The following is a 24,161-nucleotide window of genomic DNA, read 5'->3' on the forward strand; positions in this document are numbered from 1 at the left end:
GTGTGTGTTAGAATGCATGCATGTGTGTGTGGATGGCTGCAGAACCCAGAAGAGGCAGAAGCCAGAAGTGGCAGTCCCTGAAGCTGCAATAAGAGGTAGTTATGAGATTCTTGATGGGGTGCTGGACATAGAACTCATTCCTCTGCAAGATCATGGCATGTGTTCTAATGTTTTTGCTCTCTACCCAGCCTCATTATTATGGACTTTGTAGTCTTTTTCTGGTACTAGCAAGCTTGACAAAGTTTGTAATTTGTTGTAAATTGTTTTATTATCTTTAATACATGTTCTCTCATATTTAAGTATATTCATAATTTTTTATCTGAAACTTTTTAGTTTATATACAATTGAGACACCAAAAACTTGAGAATATCCTAGATTCTTTTATTACTTAAAACTTCTATTATGCCATGTTTTGTAATTTCATAAGACAAACTTTAAGCAAGTGATCTTAGTGTAAATCAGTTTCTTATATATTAAACAGACTTATCCCATTTGCATCTGGGTATGCAAGGAATTCTGAATCTCAAACAATCCAAGAAAAATTATTCAAGAAATTGATAAAACTTCAGGTGAAAAATCAAAATAAATAATAGAACAGAGAAAAATACTCTACACATAAATCTTAGATGGAAATTTCCACTGTTCCTGCTCACTTGTTTCCACTAACTACCCTTCAAAAGGAGGTAGAATAAAGTGTCATTTCCGATGTGCCCAATTACCAACATTTACCCATTCAGTCCCTACCAACATTACCACTGGAGGCCAACATTCTCATTTCTGACTCTGATGTTGGCATTTTTATATTCAACATGTAGTATGAAATCATGCAGTATTTGTTTCTCAACATCTGCTTTATTTCCCTAGTATAATGTCTCCCAGTTTGATCTATGTTACCACAATTGAAACATTTGCCTTCTTTCTATGGCTGAGTAGCCCTCTACTGTGACTCACAGACTATGTGTCTTTTATTCATTCATCTGATCTACACATTTAGATTGTTTTCATGACTTGGCTTCTGTGAATAATGCTGTAGCTGACAAGGTAGTATTCATGTCTCTGTGACAAACTATTTGGACATATATTCAGGAAAAGTTTACCCAATCATAAATTAGACCTACTTTTAACATTTTAGAAACATTCGTTGTGTGGAAGGGCTCTATGCATTTACATACCCACCAAAATTTTCTTGCTTTCCCCCATTCCTTGTTAAGGAGCAGCATGTTGCTGTTTTGATAATAGCATATTAATTAAATTCTATTGTAACTATTAGCATTTCTCTGTGAATTGGTGATGTTGAGTATTCATAATAACTTGTAGTTCATTTGATACAGTATTTTGAAAAATGTATTGTTAGGCACTTTTGTCCATTTATAACCAGTTCATCTGCTATCTCCTATTAATTTGGGTTCCATATATATTCTGGATATTAACCAAAAATCACCTGCCTAGATGACAAATACATTTTTCTATTTTGTAGAATAAAAATAGCATTCTAATATCTTTTTTACTCTTCCTAGAGAATATCTCATTTCTACAATACTGATTGCAGAAAAGTGAAAATTGTAAATAAATACTACTTTTTCTATTTTCTGCTTTACCAGAATAATTTTACAAAACAAACAAAATATTTATCATAAATAAAGTATATGCTTTGAAAATTTATTTATTTCATGGTAAACTGTAAACTAGTCTAGAAATAGTTTTTTAATCATTTTATAATTACATGAAACAAGAATATGAATGGCAAATACTCATAGTGGAATTCAATGATATCTGTCAATATTCAGTATTATCAATTTTAACCTCATAGTGTTTTATAAATCATTTTCAAAGTAAGTATAATTAACTTCATTACAAAAAATTATGTAATCTTCAAAAACTTGGGATTTTTTGAAAGGATGAATTCATACATCTGCCTGAAGAAAAAGACTGTCTTAAACATCTGAAAACTTTTTAACAAGTAACAAGTTTCCATATATAACATTTGCTTTGTTAATAATAATTTATTTAAATATTAACTTGTTCTCTACTAAATATGCATCCCTCAATTATCACCCCAGACATCATTTCATCTTAAGAGAGCTCTGTGTTTGTCCAACTGGGTGAGTCTTTGTTTCCTTGTCTGTAGCCTGTTTTATTCATTACTTCTATTTCTCAGAAATGATTGTGTAAGCTAGAATTCTCAAAGTGCAGTCCATGGTCAAGAATTGTTAGTTTAACCTTGGCATGTGTTAGGAAACCATGTCTTCAGGATCAACTCCAGACATACTAAATAAGGATCAGTGCACGTGCATCATGAGAAGCTCTGGGTTAACAAACCTTCCAAATAACTATTACAAGCTAACTGAGGGTCTGGGTCCCCTGTGTTTACTGCAGAAGTTAATCTGAGTAAGGAAGGGCACTGTATAATTTGTTGATGTATCCTAGAATCTGAATATCATGTCTGGAATATATTACATGTTTCTCAAAGTGTCATGCTTTCAGAGACACAGCCTGCAAATATTGAAAATGAAACCAAACCCCACTGTGTCTTCTTGTTTCATGTGGTAAGCATTGTAGATTTATTTACTTCTCAATATACACAAGATTATCATGGGAAAATTTAGAGTCTCCTTTCATATAGATGAAGAATGAAGCCCAGAAATACTAGGAACCAAAACAGACAGTGATCAGCAGAACCAAAGGATATTCTTCTGATAAGATAGATATTCAGAGTATAGTCTTTAACCAAGAAATAATATAGACATGAAAATAATCAGAATAACAAATTTAAATAATATATCTTCCTCAGGTATTAGTATGTATTGTGCCATATGCAAAATATATGGCAAACTAATGACATTTCTGCCCTACAAAGTATATTATATATGAGGTTCCATTGACAATAGACCTCTAATAATCATATGCCACTGAAATATCTACATGAATCTACAAATATTGAGGAAAGAAATAGCACAAGAATGCCATGGGTGTGGCCTGAGGTCAGTATTTCCATTTTGGTCAAGTTTCAAGAATGGCATAGCTTGATCATGCTAGCCCCTTTTGTCCCGGGAATACTTTTAATCCTGCCCATCATCTTAAAGCTTGTCTTTAACAACATCAACATGTTGGTAGCCAAAGTACATGACTTGACCCTGAAAATGGACCCCCAGACAGAGTTATTAAATTGACAGGCTGGCAAGCCAAGAACAGGTAAGATACTGCACAGAGCCTTATCAACCTAAGACAGAAGTGCATTGCTTTGGATAATGCATATTTCATGACCGATAAGGAAGGGATTCTTGTCAGATGACCTAAGATAGGCTCAGTCTTGTTAATGAATTAAAAATAGGGGAGAAGTGGAGAGCCTTTGGGGCTGCCTGGCAGGAATCTGACATGGGCCAAGAACAAGGAAATGGGCTGCTTGGCAGGAATATGATATTGGCCAAGGAAAAGGAAGTAGGCTTCAGGCAGGAATCTGATATTAGGCTAGAACAAAGAAGTAATTTTAGGCAGGAATCTAAATCTTAGGCTAGAACAAAGAAGTAATTTCGATAGGAATCTACATTTTAGGTTAGAACAAGGAAGTAGGCTTCAGACATGAAAATGACTCTGGGCTAGGACAAGGAAGTTGGCTCAGCTATTTTGGTCATCCTGATAAGCTCTTAGAAACAGTGCTCATGGGAGTGTTCACGAAATTTTGTTTATTGCCTTGCTTGTTTTATAACTATTTAAGTTAATTATCTTGCTTATTCCTTGACTATTTGCATTTATTGTATTGCTAGTCCCTTAACCTAGAACTGACCTTAATACTTGCATGTAATTAAAATGATATAAAAGCAAAAATGAGGAGGGGGGATGGGATAGGAGGGATCGAGGGAGGGAAAAATAAGGAAAAGGGATGACATCTGAAATATAAATAAATAAAATATCCAGTATTAAAAAGGAAAAAAAAAGAATGCCATGAGTATTACATCATGGAATGAGCCTAAGATTACCACAATACATGGACAAATAAAGAAAATGAGTTTGCACAAAGAGTACAGCATTAGTCAACTAAGAAAAAAGAATAAAACTAAGACATTTTAGGGAAAATGGGACTGAAGATTGATAAAATATGCCACAGGTAAAAAGAAACACATATTTTTGTATTGTCTCATATATGAAGCCCTCCTATCCCATTCCCCCTCCTCAATTTTGCTTTTATACCATTTTAATTACATGTAAGTATTAAGGTCAGTTCTAAGTTAAGGGACAAGAAATACAATAAATGCAAATAGTCAAGGACTAAGCAAGATAATTAACATAGTTATAAAACAAGCAATGCAATAAAATATTAAAGTAGAAAAGAGGTAAAGAAGAGCATCAGTTTGATTCCATAGAAAGAGGAGGATATGGAAAGAGTGAGGATGGATATGATCAAAAGATATACCTGATAAACATTTGTGACAATGCCCTAAAACACACTGCTTACTTTAATACTCTGGCATTACTCATCCTACATTTAACTACCCTTTCAAAACAGTTTACTACTAAAGATCCAGCTGGAGTACTAAGCCCTTATGTATTTAAATTCACTCTAAACTTTAAAGGTTCTGAGAGTTTATTGAACTACTCTGAGGTGCCTGCCAGTTTCTGTTTGATGAGTTAGAACTTAGACTGCCAGTGTATCAATGCAAATGTACCTCACCAGCTCCCTTAACAGTACTCCTCAATTGATAAAATGAGTATGCTCCAAAATGGCCCCATTTGAAAGTTCAGCTATCAGTTATCAGTTTAGAATAATATTTAAGCAAATGACCACATATTTATCAGAATTGAAGAGGACCATTTTTATAAAACGAGCTCACTGTAATGTCCATGTGATCACACTAAGAGTCTCCTTCCTACAAGGAAGCTAGAGTGTAAGTGTATTCATTCAGTCATAGAGCTCATCATTGTACTGAATTTTATTTGGGGCTGTGCCTAATGCACAGATTCTATGCATGCTGAAATTTCTGTGTGTAAAATTACATCAATTTGTTTTCATTTGGAAAAAAATTCTTTACTACCTTTCATTTCTTAAAATGACAAAACCCCTGCAGATTAAACAGCTTAAAGTCTATTGCTAGAACATCCCAGCACAACAAAGATTTAGTCGACTAATTCAAATTACGACTAGGGTAATTATCATTTTTATCTTCATTATGTGAGCTGACTGCAGCACTTCTTAATTCCATCATTCCTTTAGGTGTTCAGGCTAAGCAGCCAGCCTGCAGGTGCTCTGACTTTCACTTCTGGAATTCTGCCTGATCTCATCTTTGCAAGTTGACATTGCAGGCAGGAAGCAGATTAGATTATGCTGATGTTGACCTGTGGAGACACTGTGCAGTTAGGTAAGCCTGGAACAATACAAAATACCTCCCACAGTGTAGAAACTGAGGGTTTGACATAAGTTTCAGTCACTGCATTATGAAATGTTGGCCACATAAAAAAATTAGTCCAGTGAAGGAGAATGTGAAAAAAAATGAACAAAAAGTGATGCAAACTGATCGTGACATGGAAGAAGAAATAGTGGTAAACATAGACAAAGGGTGGGTGCTCACCCTGTTGATAGTCTATCTTGAATGAATGATGAAAAAGGCTAAAGGGATTTCTCAAGTCCAATTACCATGTTTGTATAGCACCAGCAGTCCCAAAAATGATTGGGAATGCAAAGGAAAGAAGATTCAATGGAGGATTTCTATGGAGACATATGGAAATACTGCGTACAAAAGGAAAAGCTATTCTGTTCTAATCTCTTTTCTTTTCCCTGTGGATCACAGATCATCAATTATTGGGGGGAAAAACAGAAACAGGTTGTACAGTGGCTAACTCAAAGAATGAGTTCATTAATTAGCATGTGGTAAACACAAACCTGAGCTGGCTACAGTGTTTCTCATCACACTCTGGGGAAACCAGCATTCAAAGAAAATATCTTGATATTATCTCTGGTACACAGATGGATAATGGAGGTGTCAGGCAGATCAGGTGGATGTGAACTTAAACTTACCGATCAGATTTTAAGTTGCTTTGGGTGAAAATAGTCAAGACAGTGATGAAATGACAACCAAAAAGCATAAAATTCCAAACAACTTTCATTTCACTTACCTCGTCACTTTTAAAGCAGTAACTTAGAAAAAAATGTATTTCAAATAGTATAATGTACAGAATTCCAAGATCCTACATCTCATGATGCACATATCTTCTGTAACACTTTCCTGTTGAATATGGGCAGAACTTGGAGCTGTGACAGGGTATTGCTTCCATGATTATGTCACTAATGAGTTAGGATCTAATTAATCCAAAGAAATTATTGCAGGTAAGGCTGACCTAATCAGGCAAACCCTTTGATAGGAAAGTGAAGTGCAACTTCCTGCTGGCCTTGGAGACATAGCCTACATGAATGTAACAGCTGCAAGGAAATGAATTCTGTCTACGACAATGTGAGGTTTTGAAAGGCTCCTGACTCCAGAAGTTCAGGTGTCTCTCAGCATTGGCTGACGACTAGAGAACTTGAGTACAAGACCCAACCAATCTGGCACAAATGCTTGACCTTTATAAACTTGAACTAATATAGTTGAGCTGGCTCGATCTCTAAAACTGTTGCAATTTTTATAAATAGGTACAAATAGCTAACAGAGCGGATTTGAAAATTAAGCTCTTTAAAGATTGCTGTTCACATGTATGTCCATTTGGATAAATGTATGTTTATCTTAAGGCCTTGTGCATACTAAGAAACATTTTAGAATGAAATACACCATGTCTGTATCTTCAAATTTAATATTTCTGCATGTGAGATGTTTTCCCTTATGCCAATATTATTACAGAGAACCATGTTACTTAATACCTAAATATACTAAATTTTCTTTTTAATTCAACACTGCTCAATACTTTATAATCCAACTATTACTGTTGAGTAGCACAGTAGTATAAATAGAGTTAATATCTCTTTAGAAATGGAAACCATAGTTCACTCTTTTTTTCTTGACATCTGAACACTCCCTAAGATACGTGTAGGCAATCATGTTAGTAAAAGGAAAAAAACATCTTTAGGTTGTTTTGAAACTCTTTGGAAGCTTAAGCAAAACATTGATATGTAAACTACACAGTGGATGAACTTTCTGTTATAATGCAATATGTAACCTTTGTCATTACACTCTCTTAAACTTTGAATGTGCTACAAATGAAGGAGATAACAAACGGGCATATCCATCCCTGTGGGAAAGAGAAAAATATTTCAAAATATTTTCAGGATGTGTTTTATGAGGTATCAGACAACTTGAAATATACCCCGTGACACTAGAGGGTTATAAGCCAGGAAAAACCTCCACCATGGAAAAAAAAGTCATGAGTTATACCTGTGAAGAGCAACAGCTCAAAAAAGATTTATAAAGGCTCAATGAAAAAGAATCATGTTTTCCAAGATAGCCAGTTTCTCTAGAGTTGCTTCCCAGTTCAATGACCTGGCCAAGCTTCCTCCTTCCTTTCTACTTTGCACAGTGAAGTATCTGAGAATAAGATACATCTAGTCAGCTGTCATAAACACTGAAATCTACTACAAAGAACTTCCAAAAAAGCCACAGAGAAAATTTCTGCCCTTGCCACCTCTTCATAAGAGATGCTAGAAGGGTTTAGAATTTAGGCTTTGGGGATGTTCATGGCCTCTCTATGGTTCCTCAGTAAAGCACTCATAAGATTATTTACAATTAGGCCATCATCAAACTTATCTTGTTCTTATCAGGAAACATAGAAGCAAAAAAAGCCAATTATGTTATTTCAATAAGTTCTAGAATAAGAACTATAGCATATATTATCTGTAGACCTGTTTACAACTACCAAGCAAAAAAGATAAAACATTTAAAAATAGCACACCTCTGTGTGATATTAATAAAAATGTATTCGCCATTTTATTACCACAGGAACAAACAAGGAAATCAGTCAGTAAATAATCCAATTCTGCTCAATCAGCTATCAGGGGAAAAAATAGGCAAAGTACAGCCAAATATACCCAGAATATTGATTGTTCTGATTTTCAAGTGCCACTGCCCAACCCTAAGAGCAAAACTGTCACAATGAGTACACACAAAATTTGTTATTACTAGTGAAAGGGCAACAATAGGAACAATGTACAAATATATCATCATCAAATTCTTAGACTCAATTTATATATTAGTGGAATATAGTCTGTAGAGATGTCCTCTAAGAATATTCATTTGTGAAAAGCTGATTGGATTGTGTTATTATGCAGATTTATAAGTCAAAGCAAATGGGCTAGTTTCTCAGATCCTGTATTTCGCTTTAGTTAACCATAGCACATCTGCTCCACATCAGTTGAGTTGGTGCTATCCTGAGACAAGGATACAGTATATATACATGAACTTAGGATAATACTGAATGAATACTAGCTTAACATATCTACATGAAATTAGAGAATTCTCTTACTGTTAGCAACTGCACTGTACAGTAAATTTCCAGTGGGTAACTTCTAAACCACACGTGAGGCAGATTTTTAATGAACTGAACCTTTACAAACATTCCTGAAAGTGGTCTTTGATTAAAGATTATGAGATAGGAACTGGCTGATGGTTCTACATGATTTAAGAAGGGTAAAGACAAAAGACAAAAAGAGAAGTTAGAAAACTCATTATGAGAATGTAAGCTATAAAAACCTTCAGGTGGAGCTTGTCAAAAGTGGGTTGACATAAAAACATTAGTAGGAGAAGAGGCCATGAAGGAAGAGCAACCTACAGATTGCCAAAGTTGAGTGAAACTGGGCAGAGAAGGTAAGCCTTACATGAACTATAGAAATAGGACTGAATCAAAGATATAACTGCTTCAGCATTACATCACCAATTCAGGTCCCAAACTAGATTTTGAAATACACACAAAAGAGGATATTTGGACAAGGAATTATGGTATAATTACGGTAGCTCAAACCAGACAATTACTCAGTGTTAGTGTGAGTTTGGTCAGATATCTGCATAATGGTCAAATATTTACAGAATTATGAATCCACAAACTCAAAAATACATATTATTTTCAGAAGTTCATAGAATATTATTCCAAATGAGGTCATACTTTTGGCTGTGAAAATGTCTAAACATACAAATTTGAAATGATTTTTTTTGCCTTATTCTATTACACTAGAATGAAACTAGAAGCAGACATAAATAAATAAATAAATAAACAAACAAACAAACACACACAGAACTAATAGACCAGACTGAAGACTACACTTTAGAAAAGGTAGTTTATAACTGAAGAAATCAAGAAGCTAAAATATTCCTATGAAAATGGAAACATACTGTAATCAGTGAAGGATGGTAAATGCAATGAGTGATTATAGCTCTAAGTCTATAAAATATAAAGCAGAGTTCAAGCAAATAACTGATTTAACTGTTGGTCAAAATAGAAACAAACCAAATTCCAAACCAGAGTTTAGAAATATTAACTATAATAACAATAATAAATTAAGTTGTAGTCGAAAATTCAACAAATAGATCAAAGAAACAAGAAACCAATTATGTGAAATATAAAAATAAAATATTAATAAAAATATTAATAAATTCTTTGCCAAACTAATCCAAGAATCAGGAAAAAAGTTTTAAGTTTGGAAATCCAAAAAAGCAGATTTTTACAACAGAACTAAATTTAGAGACCTAAATTAGAACCAAACACAACTTGAAAAAACTAAACTACATCAATGAAAAATAAAGATTCCTACTGATATTCTGCTATACTCATAGGTCAGGCCCTTGTCTAGTTGTTATCAGAGAGGCTTACTATGACAGCAAATATAAGTGGATGCAGAGACTCACAGCCAGATATTATGCAGATAGTCTAAATGGAGGGTCCCCATTGAGTCATTACCCTAGGAGGTCAGGAATCTTGCAGAAGATGGGGAAGATTGTAGTACTCAGAGGAGAAAGTGGACACCCAGAGAACATGGCCCACTGATCTACTAAGAAGGGGTACATATCCATTTACAGAGACTGAATCAACCAGGAGGAACCTGCATGGGTCTGTACCAGGTCCTCTACATATATAATATGGCTGTCAGCTTGGTGTTTTTGAGAGACTCCTAGCAGTGGAAATTAGCGTGTCTCTGTCTCCTTTGCCTGTTCCTGGGACTCTTTTCCTCCTATTATATTGCCTTGTCCAGCATCAGTATGAGGGCATTTGCCTTGTCTTATATCTTGTTTTGTATTATTTGGCTGTTGTCTCTCGGAGGCCTGCTCCTTTCTGACAAGGAAATGGAGGGGGAGTGTATCAAAGAAAGAGGGAAAATGGGGGACGGCTGGGAAAATCTAGGAGCTTGGGAAGAATGGAGGAAGGAGAAATTGACTAGGATGTATTGCATGAGATAGTAATCTAATTCAACTTTAAAAAAAAAGAAAAAAAAGGGACTTAAAAGAATCCTAAAGTAGATCTAAAAATAAGCTCACTATAATAAAGGCTAATAATGACAAACTTGCAGCCAATAACATACTAAAAGGACAGAGTGCAACGTGTTTCTTTTAATTAAGAAGAAAAAGATGCCTTATTCAATACAGTACTTGAAATCTTGGCTGAAGGATTCTGCAGCAGGAAGAAATAAAAAGGAATATAGATTGTAAAGCAGAAATTGATATCAACCCTGTTTGTAAGTGACATGATTTTATGTATAAAATAAATTAAGGAGTCTATTAAAAGCAGAATTAATGAATTTATCAAATTAGCCAAATATTAAATCAGTATACAGAACAATCATTTCTTATTTTATGTTAGTAAAACATTCACTGACATAGAAATTATGAAAAAAAAATCTCATTCATCATAAACTCCTAAGACTGACTATAATCCCCATCAAAACTTCAATGGTATTTTTTTAAAGAATTGCTTCTTTTATAATTGAGATTTTAATATGATTATATCATTTCATCCTTTCCTTTCCTGAACCCTTCAATTGATCTCTTTCTAATTCATGATCTTTTTTAAAATTATACTTGTTATATGCATATATGTATATATTTATACATATATATTCCTAAGTATATCCTGCTCAGTATGTTTAATGTTACTCATATTATGTCAGGTCTTGCCATTTTATATTGAAACATTCATATGGAAATGCAAAAGGTCTCAGGTAACAAAAACATTCTGAACTAAAGGAACTATGCTAAAGGTCTTTAAGTCACACCACGAAATCATAATATCGGAACAACACAACACTGTCACAGAAATGCATGTGCAGATAAATAAAACAGAATCAAGCATCCAGAGAATGAATCCAAGTGTGTGTGTGTGTGTGTGTGTGTGTGTGTGTGTGTGTGTGTAACTTCATTCAAGCAAGAGAGGGGAGGCGGAGGTGGGGTGGAAATATAGAAGAAGAGAGGAGGCAGTGAGAGAAAGGGTGAGGAGAAGCATGAAAGCACAGGGAAACTAGGATGAAAGAAGAGATTGGTTGGAGTAGAGAAGATGTTGGGAAACAAGATGAAGGAATGATGAATATGACTAAAGTAATGATGTATTGGAAAGAAATGGCCTATTTAAAATTCAAAAGTACATGCAAGGAATATATGCTAATAGAACAAACAAGACTATGGCTATTTGATTACATGCATATGGCTGTTCGATACAGTAACACCTTATCTAATATGTGAACTGGTGTGTTTCCCTTGTTATTCTGCTTTTCATTTTGTATGCTTAATTTTATAGTTGTAATTTTTATATACAATACAATATTTTTGTAAATAAGGTAAGGAGTATATGTATTTAAAAGTGTTATGTTGTAACTGGAAAATAGCAGCAAATAGAATTTGGCCAATTACTCATTCATATACCACTGTTAGAGATAACCGACTCAACAAGAAATTATGTGGTGATACTTCAAAGTAACAGCCTCAACACTGAACCCCAGGAATCTCAGATGACTCAGTGATGGAGTTCAACAGAAAATCAAGAAGCAATTCAGAAAACCCACCAGAGTAGAAAAACTTTCAGCTCTCCAGTTTCTTGGATAAAGCATGTCCTATTGGCATGACAAATGTATTCTTATTAGCACACTAAGCAACTACATGCAAATAATCAAAATGAGTGACCATGTTTTGAAAAGTAGGGAGTACTCTGTTTAACATTATAAAGATGAGAATGCATTTAAATTCTCACTATATGTTCCTCAGGTATGAGGCAAATACAATAATATAGAAAATTTTTCATTGCTCAAGGTGAGGTGACTTTGAACATTTTTTTTAAATATTAATGTACTGTGTCATCTTCATTTCTCAAAATGATTTTCTTCTGTTTAAATAACTATGCATTGTCCAGTGAAATGGCTTATCTCATATAAAAGCATTTGCTGCTTAAGCCCAAAGACAAAGTCTACTTCTTGGGATCTAGAGTAGAAGTAGTGAATTAACACTGTAGTAGTGTCTTCTGACCTTCACATGTGTAGAGCATGTGTACATGGGCAGGCAATTCACACACACACATACACACACACACACACACATACACACACACACACAGAAAGAGAGAGTGACAGAGACAGAGAGAGACAGAGAGACACAGACAGAGAATGATAAAATGATAGGATATTTTATAAAGAAAAGTACATTTTTCATTATAACTGTTAAAGATTAGTATGTAGTCAGAAGGAAAATACATAAACATGGAAATGGGCAAATGGAAGCCTTCCTAAATCATTTAAAGTTATATTGGGACATTTTTCTAGCAGATGTCTTCTGGAACATCTCAATATTTGATAGACTATAATTTTGATCTACTCACCATGATTAGAACTTGTGTCTTATAAACCACAGGATTCTTTGGAGGAAATGTATATTTTCTGCTGCTCAATAGAAAAGATAACACTAAACATTATTTTTGTATAAGATATTATTGAATTTTTATCAAAATAAACAAGCTTATGAATTTGCATTTTCAACTTGTGCTATTAATCTAAATTTTTCACATTCTTCTGGAGTCATCTTTCTCATTCTGTGGTTTTCCATGTTAATAAGTTAGATAAATTTGATATGGCTAAAAGTTTATATGACATATTTTTGTAATAATTTGCAAATTGCTTACTTTTGTACAGATTGAATGAACCATGTTCCAATATGTTTTTACCAATAATTGATTGTTTTACATCACACTGCTTCAGGTAGGGTATGGTAGTATGAACAAAGCTTAGATGGGCATAAGGAAAGTCAGTTGCCACATCGTGCACATAGGCTGCAAGAGTTGTAGTCCTCAGTGTTTTCTCAGGAGCTTTGAAAATTATGTAGTACTAATGAACCTTCGATATAAAGATTTTAGAAGTCTGATGGCAGCTAAATCAACTATACTGTTCCTTTGGAACAGAACCACCCTCTGTAGTGGAAAGGCTGGTTATATGCCCATGCTCTTTTAGAGGTATTAATAAATCCAGGTTGATATATTTCAAAATTTTGCCAAAAAATATTACAAAACTTAGCAAAGGGAACTGGGACAGAGTCCATATAAGAAAGCAAGAATGTGTACTGCAGTTTTAAAGTCTGCATTTTCTTCCAAATAAACCATCGCCTCATGGGTGCATGTCACTAAGTGATTTGCCATTCTAACTAGCAATGGAAAGCAGATGCATAAAACCCAGCTTATGCTTGTTTATGGTTAAATTCATTGCTGACTGGAGGGGTACAGTGTCTTCAAAATTATTCATTCTTGATATAATCAGTGGATGTTTGTTAAGCCTAGGGGGGTACTAGAAACCAAATATTAGTGTAGGAATAAAGTTAGCTCTTCGTACGTTTGAGGAAAAATTAATGAGAATGAGAGTAATAAAGAATCTGGTTCTGATGTAGTTGTGTGTGCATGTATCACTGTGAAGTTCCTTTCAAAGATTTAGTAGTTGAGCCAAGAACAACATAAGGTGGAGGGAAAATGTTATTAGATATTTTGATTGCTGAGCAATAAATAATTGTGTAATATGCCTGTCTTCCTGAGATGCTCTTGGAAATTTTTAAATGTACATAAACCCCGTGAAGTGACAAATGGAAAGCAGCCTAGTTTAAAGATAAATTCTACCATTGTATATACCAAAGTCATTCTAAATGTGATAAATCCTATTTTCCTTATTTAAATATAGTAAGCTACATGGCAGGAAGCCTTTTGATTTCCAAAACAAAAATCAAAATATTTTATTATTGCTCAGTTACTTCAAATTATGTCAAAACATTTTTCCTTATATTTAGTATAGTGGTCCTTAACTGTACATTGAAATTACTTGCATATTTAAAAGTGTACGAACAGTTTACTAGTTCTCACAAACTGTTTTGTTATATGCTCTACATGCTTTCTTTATCTTTAGAAACCTTCTAATTAAATAGTCATAATTTTAATTTATGTATATTATTTAATATTTTTAGTGTACTTTTTTCTCAGTCACTTGTTCATGCTTTATGGCTAACAGGATATTTTGTGTTTGAGGATATGTATTTCTTGGACTATTCCCTTAATTTTTACTATTTCCTCTACATTCCTATTCATGTCTTTAGTTGGGATGTACTTTTGTATATTGATGATTTTCCTAAAGCATGTAGTAATTGTTACTCTAATCTTTACAGGGCTAAAAGAGGAGGAGTTGAATATCATATGGAAATATCTTGATGCCATGCACAATTTTCTTAAGCATGTAAAATACCTTAAATTATATATATAGTGTGTGTGTGTTTGTGTGTGTATGTATACAGACTCTGTCCTGTCCAACATCTGATGGTTGTAAATAGTTATAAGTGTGAACAACACAAATCTTAAACTTTAAATATTATGATTTTTTTTGTTTTGTATTAAATCTTGATTGTGTGAATCTTTTGTATGGACTTGTAAACTGACAGTGTTATATTCCCTGGCTGTAGCCTTCATCCTGTTGATCAGTTAAACTCCTTTTAAAAAATAGCATTCATTCCTACAACGGAATGAATTTTCCTACTAAGAAAAAACAGTATTATATGCTAAAAAGTAAGTGTAGTATGAGCCAAGACATAGGTTGGATTTCTAGCACCTATATTCTATCATAGTCTTTCCATTAATTTCAGTTTTCAGCTTCTCTTTCCACCCCCATCTGATCCCCAATCTGGAGTGTCTCTGAGTGCTGCAGGAGGAGATCCTATGTCTCCATTCTCTGTGTGACCCTCTGGGTATTTTGACCTGGAACTCCCTTGTCTCCACTTTATTTGTTAAAAGACTCCCATTAGAATGTTCCTTTCTAAAAAATTTGTTGAAATCTGTCATCTACTAATGACCTTTCTGCATAATGCTATCTCTATTGGTATGGATTTATTCTTTTCAAAGTTTTTTCCATGTGTTATTATATTAATTAGATCTTAGATAAAGGGAGATCAATCAGTACAGTCCCTGTGTCATCTGGAGTCAGAGGTGTTGAGGATTCACGCTTGTTTCACCTCATAATTTTAACCTAACTTGAAGAAAGTTTCCAAATCTTTGGCTTTTCTATCACAACCGAAAGATGAATTTTAGGTGAATCGTTTCAAATTCATATGGTTTGTGTTCAATTAATTGCAACAAAGCCAGATTTTTTTCTTATATGAGGAGCAAATTAGGCCTGTTTATATTAAATAGGCAAGTTTTGGCTTATGAACTAATGTTCGTAGGAGGTGTGAAAAAATATATCTGAATAACGTAAGTTAGATTTTAGATGTAGACAGGGCCACCTGAATCCCTCTCCAATATCAGCTTCACTTAGCACTGACAAACACCAATGATGACAATTAGAAATTTAGAGCAGAGAAAGTAACAATGCTGAAGTCTATGTAGCAAATATCCAAATAATTGGCTGGTTTTGAGTAGTATTGAAAAGCTGACCATTTTCTTATTATAAATATCAGGATTCCTCCCTAAAAGTGACAAATGAAAAAAAAATGAAGGTAGAACAAGAAAATAACTAATAAAATCTAGAACAAAAATAATATGGTATCAATTGTGCAATTAGGTCTCAATTGCCTAGAGAGTTTGTACTACCAGCACATGTACACTGACGCTGGCCACTAGGCAACTGTGTTTTACATTCCGTACTAGCAGATTCACAATAGTTGCTGACTGGGACTCATACAGTTATAGGCTGAATCCTTTTGCTATCTTAACTCAAATATGTATAGTGTTCACTGTTTACACATTTGCCTTACAGTATAGGATTCAAAACATGGTAGAAGCTCTAGAAAAAGGATAGTGTGCTTCAATTAGCAGGTAGTACCATTTTGATACTAGAGTACACATCAGGCTACTATATAACAAAACTGTGATGGATTCCTTTCCAAGTAAGCACAATCTGATTTGAGAAATGTTATTCCTACTCTCCTCTGCTTTTTCCAATGGATCAGTTACCCCAAAACATCTAACATGTGATAAAGTCTTCACACCAATGACCTAAGCATTTACAATTTTTATAGACATAGAGACACCTTGGGTATGATTCCTGATAATTTATCTTTTCAATTTGCTGACTTTTCATCTCAATAGAAATGAAATTAGCATGATAACTAGTGAGATCCAACCCATTTCACTGTGTTCCTTTATGGAGATGCTTCTCTTCAGTTAGTAGAGAGGGAGAAACTGTAATGGAGAAGGGAACACTTTCTAAATTTTATACTTCATGTGTAAAAATTCTATCTTGGGGGTCTATTGCTCAATCCTTATGTTTTCTTTATGATATAATTTGGTTTGAATAGTCCCCTTTCATATATTTAACACAACATGAGGTTAAAATTAACCTTAAAAGTTTGAGAATATTTTGCTGATAACAAAGACTAAGATAGAGTACTCTTGTGACACACATTTTATTAAAGATTAGAGAAGAAGATTTTTGGTTGGACATCCTGTCTCAGAAAGAGAAAATAGCTCAAACTTAAAGTCTTTCCCTGTATATATACTCTTACCAGTTTAATCGCCAACACTTAAACAAACAAACAAAATATCCTCCTAACTGCTAAAAAAAGACAGGGTTTCATCAGTGGCAGCGTCTTCATTTAAGGCAAGCTTTTTCTATTTAGAAATTATCCTAAACTCACAACATGCATAGCTTATATTTCACCTTCAATAGATTTTTGATCAAAGGTAAACACATAAGGAAGGCTATATCTATCTGTATTCATTATCCACAGCTACCAGACATATTACCTCAAAGTGAGATAGCATTAAAAAAAAAACAGTATCCATTATGTCAAAACCAGAACAAGCTTTGGCTCTCATCTTTTCTCTCACAAGACTCCATTCAATTTTCATGATGGAGATGTTATCTCAGATCTAGCTGTGCAAAGACCCACATAGATATCGGTCATTTGGAGATTGTAAATATTCAGTCCTTTGTAAGTGGATAAACTGAGACCTTGCTTTCTCACCAGATACTTGCCAAAGGCTCCTCCCTTTATTCCTTGTCATTGAGATCTCCCATAGCAGTTAAAAACACGATAATTGGTTTTCCATGTATGTTAACAAGATGGAAGGCATTTTTTTCCAAGCTAATCTCAGAAGCAATAATACACTTTTGCCTTTCCATCAATGTTATAAGCAAGTTTCCATGTCTAGCTTATACTTCAAATGTGATTACACAGGGTCGGAACATCAGAAGGTAACCATCATTTGGTACTACCTCAGATGTCAGACTTATGACAATGTCCTGAAGAATCAAGCTGCAAAGGGGATTAAAAGATGGAATTTAAAGAGGACAAATCACAGACTTACTCGCTATGGTGACAGAAGCTGCCAAATGCTGTCAAAGGCTTCTCTCTTCTGTGTCATGGCAGATACCTCAGACTTACCTTTTATATTCAATGCATCACTCCAGCTTCCTATTCACTACCTACCTGTCAGACGCATAGTTCCTCACAGCAAAAATGAAAGCGATCAAATGAGAGTTCCTAAATTGCATAGACCCTACTGAAAAAAAAAAGGAGACTCTTTTTCTTTACTTGTCCCTTTGTAGTCTGATCTCAGAGAAGCTATTCCTGTCAAGGAGAAATATCTTTGCCACTAAGCTGCTGTCTTCTCAAGGATTTCACTGTTCATTGCTTTTGTGTTGTGTGCCTTCAACACAGCACCTCTGATGGCTTCTGTCATGGCATGTCAATTGCCTCTTTCTCTCCCATTTGCCTTTTGTCCCCTTCAGATGCTCTCCCATTGTTCCCCAAATGAATTTTTCTCCATAATATACTTGGATGTGGTGAGTGTCTCCAATAGGCTACAAACACTTGACAATGTGTCATAATTACGTCAAAAAGCATTTCACTCTTTGTGTAATATGATAAAGGCAGTGTTTAAAAAGATCAAATCTATGGTGGTAATGAATAAAATTCTAAAGTTGATAATCTAATGTAAATTTAGTAAAAATAGATTTTAATACTCATATAGACAAGAGAAAAAAATAAGAAAAACAGCAGATATCATTTCACTTGTAAACAGAAACCTGAAAAATAAAATTAATGACATTTAAAGAAATGGTTCCTTATAGATCAATACAACCAGAGACAAGAAAGTTGATTCAGTGATTAAGAACTTGTACATAGGAAAAAGGAAAACAAAAACAAAAGCATAGAGACCCAGAGCCAGATGTTCCACAAAGAACTAGAGACTTTGAAACATTGAGCCCTAATTGGACCATCTACATCAAATTCCTCCCCTCGGAGTTCAGAAAACCATAGAAGAGAGGTTGAAAATGTGTAAGAGTAGAATGGATGGAGAACACCAAGAAAACAAGTGCACAGCTTGCTTATAAGTAAACTGTTCTTGTACTCAAATATGTGCAATGAAGTAGTAGAGTTTGAGGGTTTTTAATATAATTTGCAATAGTTTGCAAAAGCATTGGTACTCATTTAAATCAGAATCTCTATGCATACATATGATAAAAATTATTTAGAAAAACGATGCTAAAAGCATCAGAAATGCAATTTACACAGAAATCAGTCTGAAAAATCACATTGACGCAAGACTTGACATGACCTCAGTAGGCTCCTAACTACCTAGCATGGTGTAGGCTTGGTCACTAATACCTCTTAGTTCTTTGGGTCATCAGAGTTAGCATAGCTGCTTGATACTGCTCTTCAGTAAACAATTTTGTTTGCTTAGTGTTTCTACTGAATGTAGAATTTTAATTTCTATCTATCTATCTATCTATCTATCTATCTATCTACCTATCTATCTATTAGTGTTTCTATTAAATTGAAAAACAACTGATAATGTCAGTTGATACCTGTGGTGGTTTGAATAGGTATGGCCCCCATGGACTTATGTGTGTGAGTGTTTGGCCCATAGGAGATGGCACTATTAAGAAGTGTGGCCTTGTTGAATTAGGTGTGGCTATGTTGGAGGAAGTGTGTCACGCTGTGGTGGACTTTTAGGTCTCCTATGCCCAAGCTATGGCCAATGACACAATCTCCTGCTACCTTCTCATCAAGATGTAAAACTCTTAGGTCTACCTCTAGCAACATTCCAGCCTGGATGCTGCCATGCTTCCTTCTATGATGATAATGGACTAAACCTCTGAAATTGTAAGCCAGCCCCAATTAAATGTTTTCCTTTATAAGAGTTGTCTCTTCACAGCTATGGAAAGCCTAACTAAGACAATACCTATAAATAAGCAAACAAGTATGATTCATATGTGTGTATGTAACAATACTTGAGCAACATAATACACTTGATTGTAATAGGCTTCCTTTCCTATAGTGATATTTTGAACTGCAAAGAATATACTATATATTGTAATATATTTAAATATATTTTGTTGTAAAATCTATGAGTACAGTAGTTGTAAATGTTACAGAAAAAAATAGTATTGGTTTCCTGTTTACAATTCCCCCTCATTCAATAAAATGTTTTTATAATTAGTGCATTTCAAGTCTACATGAGGAACATTACTTTGTTTCAATTCCACAAAACGTGGTCGTTTTCTCCTCTTCAGAGAATGATGCCATCCTATTTTCAAATATCGAGATGACAATAAAATTGAAAATACTACCAAAAATTGACTCACTATAACCGTATAACAAATAAGAATTAGTCTCACTTTGTGTAATAAAAACCATTTCTCATCCAAAGACAAAGACAAAGAAAGTGGAACAAAGCTCACAAAGTTTGATTATAACACTAGGCAAACTAATATTTGCAATGCTATTCTTTTTTTGCTAAGTAAGAAATGTTGAGCAGATATCATAAGCTTTATACAATCAAAATAGCCCTGAAATACTTTGGAACAGTAAAAGTCAAAGGATACTCATAAGTGACTAAATACAAAATGATCACTTTCAAATCCTGATAATAACATTTTAAATTTGTTTAAATCTAGTTTTGTTGTTGTTTTGTTTGTTTTTAAATTCACAAAGCATCCACTGTCATGAAGTCTCTGAAATGCTCGTGGACTGGGTGTCTTCATTAGTTGGACATTCTCACATATGACAAAACATGAGAAGAGAACATATTTGAATTGGAAAACTGAAACTATTTTCACTATAGTAAGTCTCCCAATAGCATATATACCTTGACAGCCTTTTGGAATGGGGACTCACAAGAGCATATGTCCACTCAGAAGGGGTGATTGGTAAATTGCACAAAGTGCTTTATTGGCTTTATGTCATTCTCTGAACAGCAGCAATTAATGTAGCCTTTGCTCCACAGAAAGTGGCCATGTGTATTCAAGTACCACTTAATTTCCTAATCATCATGTCATTTTCCACATTGCCTTCTGTTAAATAAAGTAAGTAGAAGGCTGGGACAAAAGGTGATGTTTTCCATGTCCAAATTGTCAAGAGAGTATATTTTTGTGATACAGTCTACATTTACTAAAGATATTATTAAGTTTGGGATAATAGTAGCATTTACTTTTTGACACTGAAACAGACATCCAAGTTTTGTTCTGATGTCTAAAGCAACCTACCCTAATTCAGTGCTGATGATAATAGGTACAATCAGCAATGTACATTTTCATATCCTCATAGAAACTGACAATAATCATTTTTATATGTAAATACATTTAGTATAACTACCTGAGAAACTCCTGTAGCTGATGTAGTCATTAATGAAGCTGTGCTTAATTTGATGTTCAACCAAAATACATGCTAGGAGAAAATCAAATAGGTAAACATGATCTACGCCCAAAAACTATACTTTCTATGTTTGATAAACAGCCACAGTGTGTAAAATTGCTTAGCTGTTAAACTGGGTTTTACTTTCCTTAGTAATGTTATTAATTGTTTTTTTCTGATTGCCTATTATTCTAATATGTTTTTTTCATATATATATATATATATATATATATATGTGCGTGTGTGTATGAATGTATGTGTATATGCACTTAGAGAGTTGTAGTTTCTATCTACAATTTAGTTGCTGCAACATATTATTCCAGATTTATTTGATTCCTTATCTCAGAAAAAAATGCCTAATACCACTGGAACATCTAGGATTTTCATATATACTGCCCTTGATATCTGATCAAGATAAGTAAGAAGTCAAGAGCTTGATTACATATAAAGAAAAATTAACAGCTTCCCTAAAAGAGAACAAAACATTAAAACAAAAAAGAAAAAAAACTTCATCATAAAGATTGGGGTTCCCTTTTTTCAACTTTCTGTTATTTATCAAAATGTTGGACATTTTGTTTCATTAAGAATTTGAATCATAAAAATCCAAAAAGAATGAAACTTCTCTATTAATAATATACAATATGAAATATACTTTAAATTTTGAAGAATTCTGAATTTTATGAGTTGAGTGATGAATTGGTTGATGAGTTGGGTAATTTGATCTCTTTTTGGGGGGTGAGCCTGTGCATATCTGTGATAATTGTTCCATGGTGTAGACTTTTAACCTAGTAGAATGTTTAGGAATGTTCATGAATTTTAAGTAAAAACACTGAGGTCGATGCTTCTCACAGAATGGGATTAGCATCCCTTCACTCATCAGTATGTAGATCCCTGTCAGGCTGCACAATAAACTCATCATGAAACTGTATTTGCCTTTACATTTTGACAAGAAATCTAATCTATCAAAAATACTGTAACTTACTTAGCTTGTATAAGAGATCCATGGAAATGTTTTAATATATATCTTTATTAAATGAAGTTGCAACACAATAATGAATTTCCTCTTAATTTTATAGAATTTTCTTTATTATTTCTCCTCCTCCTTCTGCCTTCCCATCATCATCCTCCTTTTTCTTCTTTCTGAGACAGAGTCTTAGTATTATGTATCATTGATTGCCCTGGAACTTATAGAGATCTGCCTGCCTTTGTGCCTGGCTTCTATTACTCACTTGTTTCTGTCTTCTGTGTTTATTTGGAAATTTAAAGTTTATGCTTGTATGAGAAAGTATAATTAAATGCTATTCCTGTTATATTCTAAATGTACTCTCAGGTTCACTACAATAATGCATATTAGCAAAGGAATGTTCAGTTCCAAAAACCTATCCTTTCTATACAACTTCATTTTATTTATTTATTTTATTTATTTTTTATTTTATTTTATTTTATTTTAAAACTTTTTCTTATGTACTTTGGCCATATTATTCTGCCTCCACTAACTCTGCCTACATTCTTCTTCTCCTTTCTTCTCCCATCAAACTTTTTTTTTCAAAACCAACTCAAATCTCTCTCTCTCTCTCTCTCTCTCTCATACACACACACACACACACTGCTCTAGGTCTGTTTTGTTTTGGATAGCTACTCCACATGGAGTGTAGTTAAAATGCCTAGTGATATTCTATTGAAGAAAAGTGGCCAGAAACTGAGAAAAAAAAAACATATGTCTTTCAACTGAAGAATGGACCCAAAGTGTGGTATATCTACACAATGAAATACTACTCAGCTATTAAAAACAAAGATATCATGAAATTTGAAAGAAAATGGATGGGACTAGGAAACATTATCCTGAGTGAGGTAATCCAAACCCAAAGAACATGCATGGTGTGTATTCACTTATAAGTAGATATTAGCCATAAAGTCCAGGATATCCATACTATAATCCACAGAACCAAAGAAGCTAAGTAACAAGGAGGGTACAAGAATGAGAAATAAAATAGTCATTGGTGTTGGATGAAAGAAACTGGGTGGGAGAGAGAATAGGGAGGTGGTAGGAGAGGGGCATCCTTAGGAAATGCCAGAGACCTGGGATGAGGGAGGTTCCATGGAGTCTGTGAAGATGACACTATCTGAAATTCCAAGCACTTAGGGATATTGAGATTAAAGTAGCTACCGCCTATAGCCAGGCAGGACTCTCAGTGGAGGGCGAAGGACACCAACCCATCCACAAAACCTTCAACTTAAAATTTGTCCTCCCTACCAGAAATGCAGGGACAAAGACGGAACAGAGTCTGGGGAAATGGCCAAACAATAACTTGCCCAACTTAAGATCTATCCTATGCACAAGAACTAACCCCTGACATTATTAATGATATTCTGTTATGCTTACAGACAGGAGTCTAGCATAATTGTCTTCTAAAAGGCTCCACCCAGCAGCCACCCAGGAGCTGACAAAAACTGATGCACAGAATCACATTCAAATATTAGACAGAACTTGAGAAGTCTTGTGAAATAGTTGGAGGATTCAGGGACACTACAAGACCAACTGACCTGGACTCTTGGGAACTACCAGAGAATGTATCACCACCACCAACAAAAAAGCATTCGTGGGCTGAATCAAGGCCCCTGCAAATTTGTAGCAGGTGCTTTGTTTGATCTTCATATGGGCCTCCCAACAAATGGAGGTGGGCTGTCACTGACTATGTTGCCTGTCTGTGAATCCTTTCCTAAATAGGTTGCCTTTTCTGGCATTTGTGAAAGAGGATGAGCTTAGCTCAGCAGTGACTTGATGTACTCAAGGGACCTAATCCTTCTCAAAGGAGTAAGGGGCGGCCCCCCGCGGGAATGGAGAGAGGCCGCGTGAAGGGGTAAGAGAGGGGAGCAATCAGGATGCAAAGTGAATAAAAAGTGATTTTAAGAGAGAATGTAATGTTTCTTGTGGAACACCTAAAATTGGGAGCAGGTAGATCTCTGACTCTAGCCTGCCCTTTGGAATCTTTTGTCTATGGACATATCTTGTCCAGCCTTGACATGAGAGCTTTGGCCTTGTCTTACTGAATTATGTTTTGTCCTGTTTGGTTATTGTTTCAAGGAGGCCTGCTGCTTTCTGAAGGGGAA

The sequence above is a fragment of the Grammomys surdaster genome, unplaced genomic scaffold (genome assembly GCF_004785775.1).
Source record: "Grammomys surdaster isolate TR1022 unplaced genomic scaffold, NIH_TR_1.0 278, whole genome shotgun sequence".
Lineage (NCBI taxonomy): Eukaryota > Metazoa > Chordata > Mammalia > Rodentia > Muridae > Grammomys > Grammomys surdaster.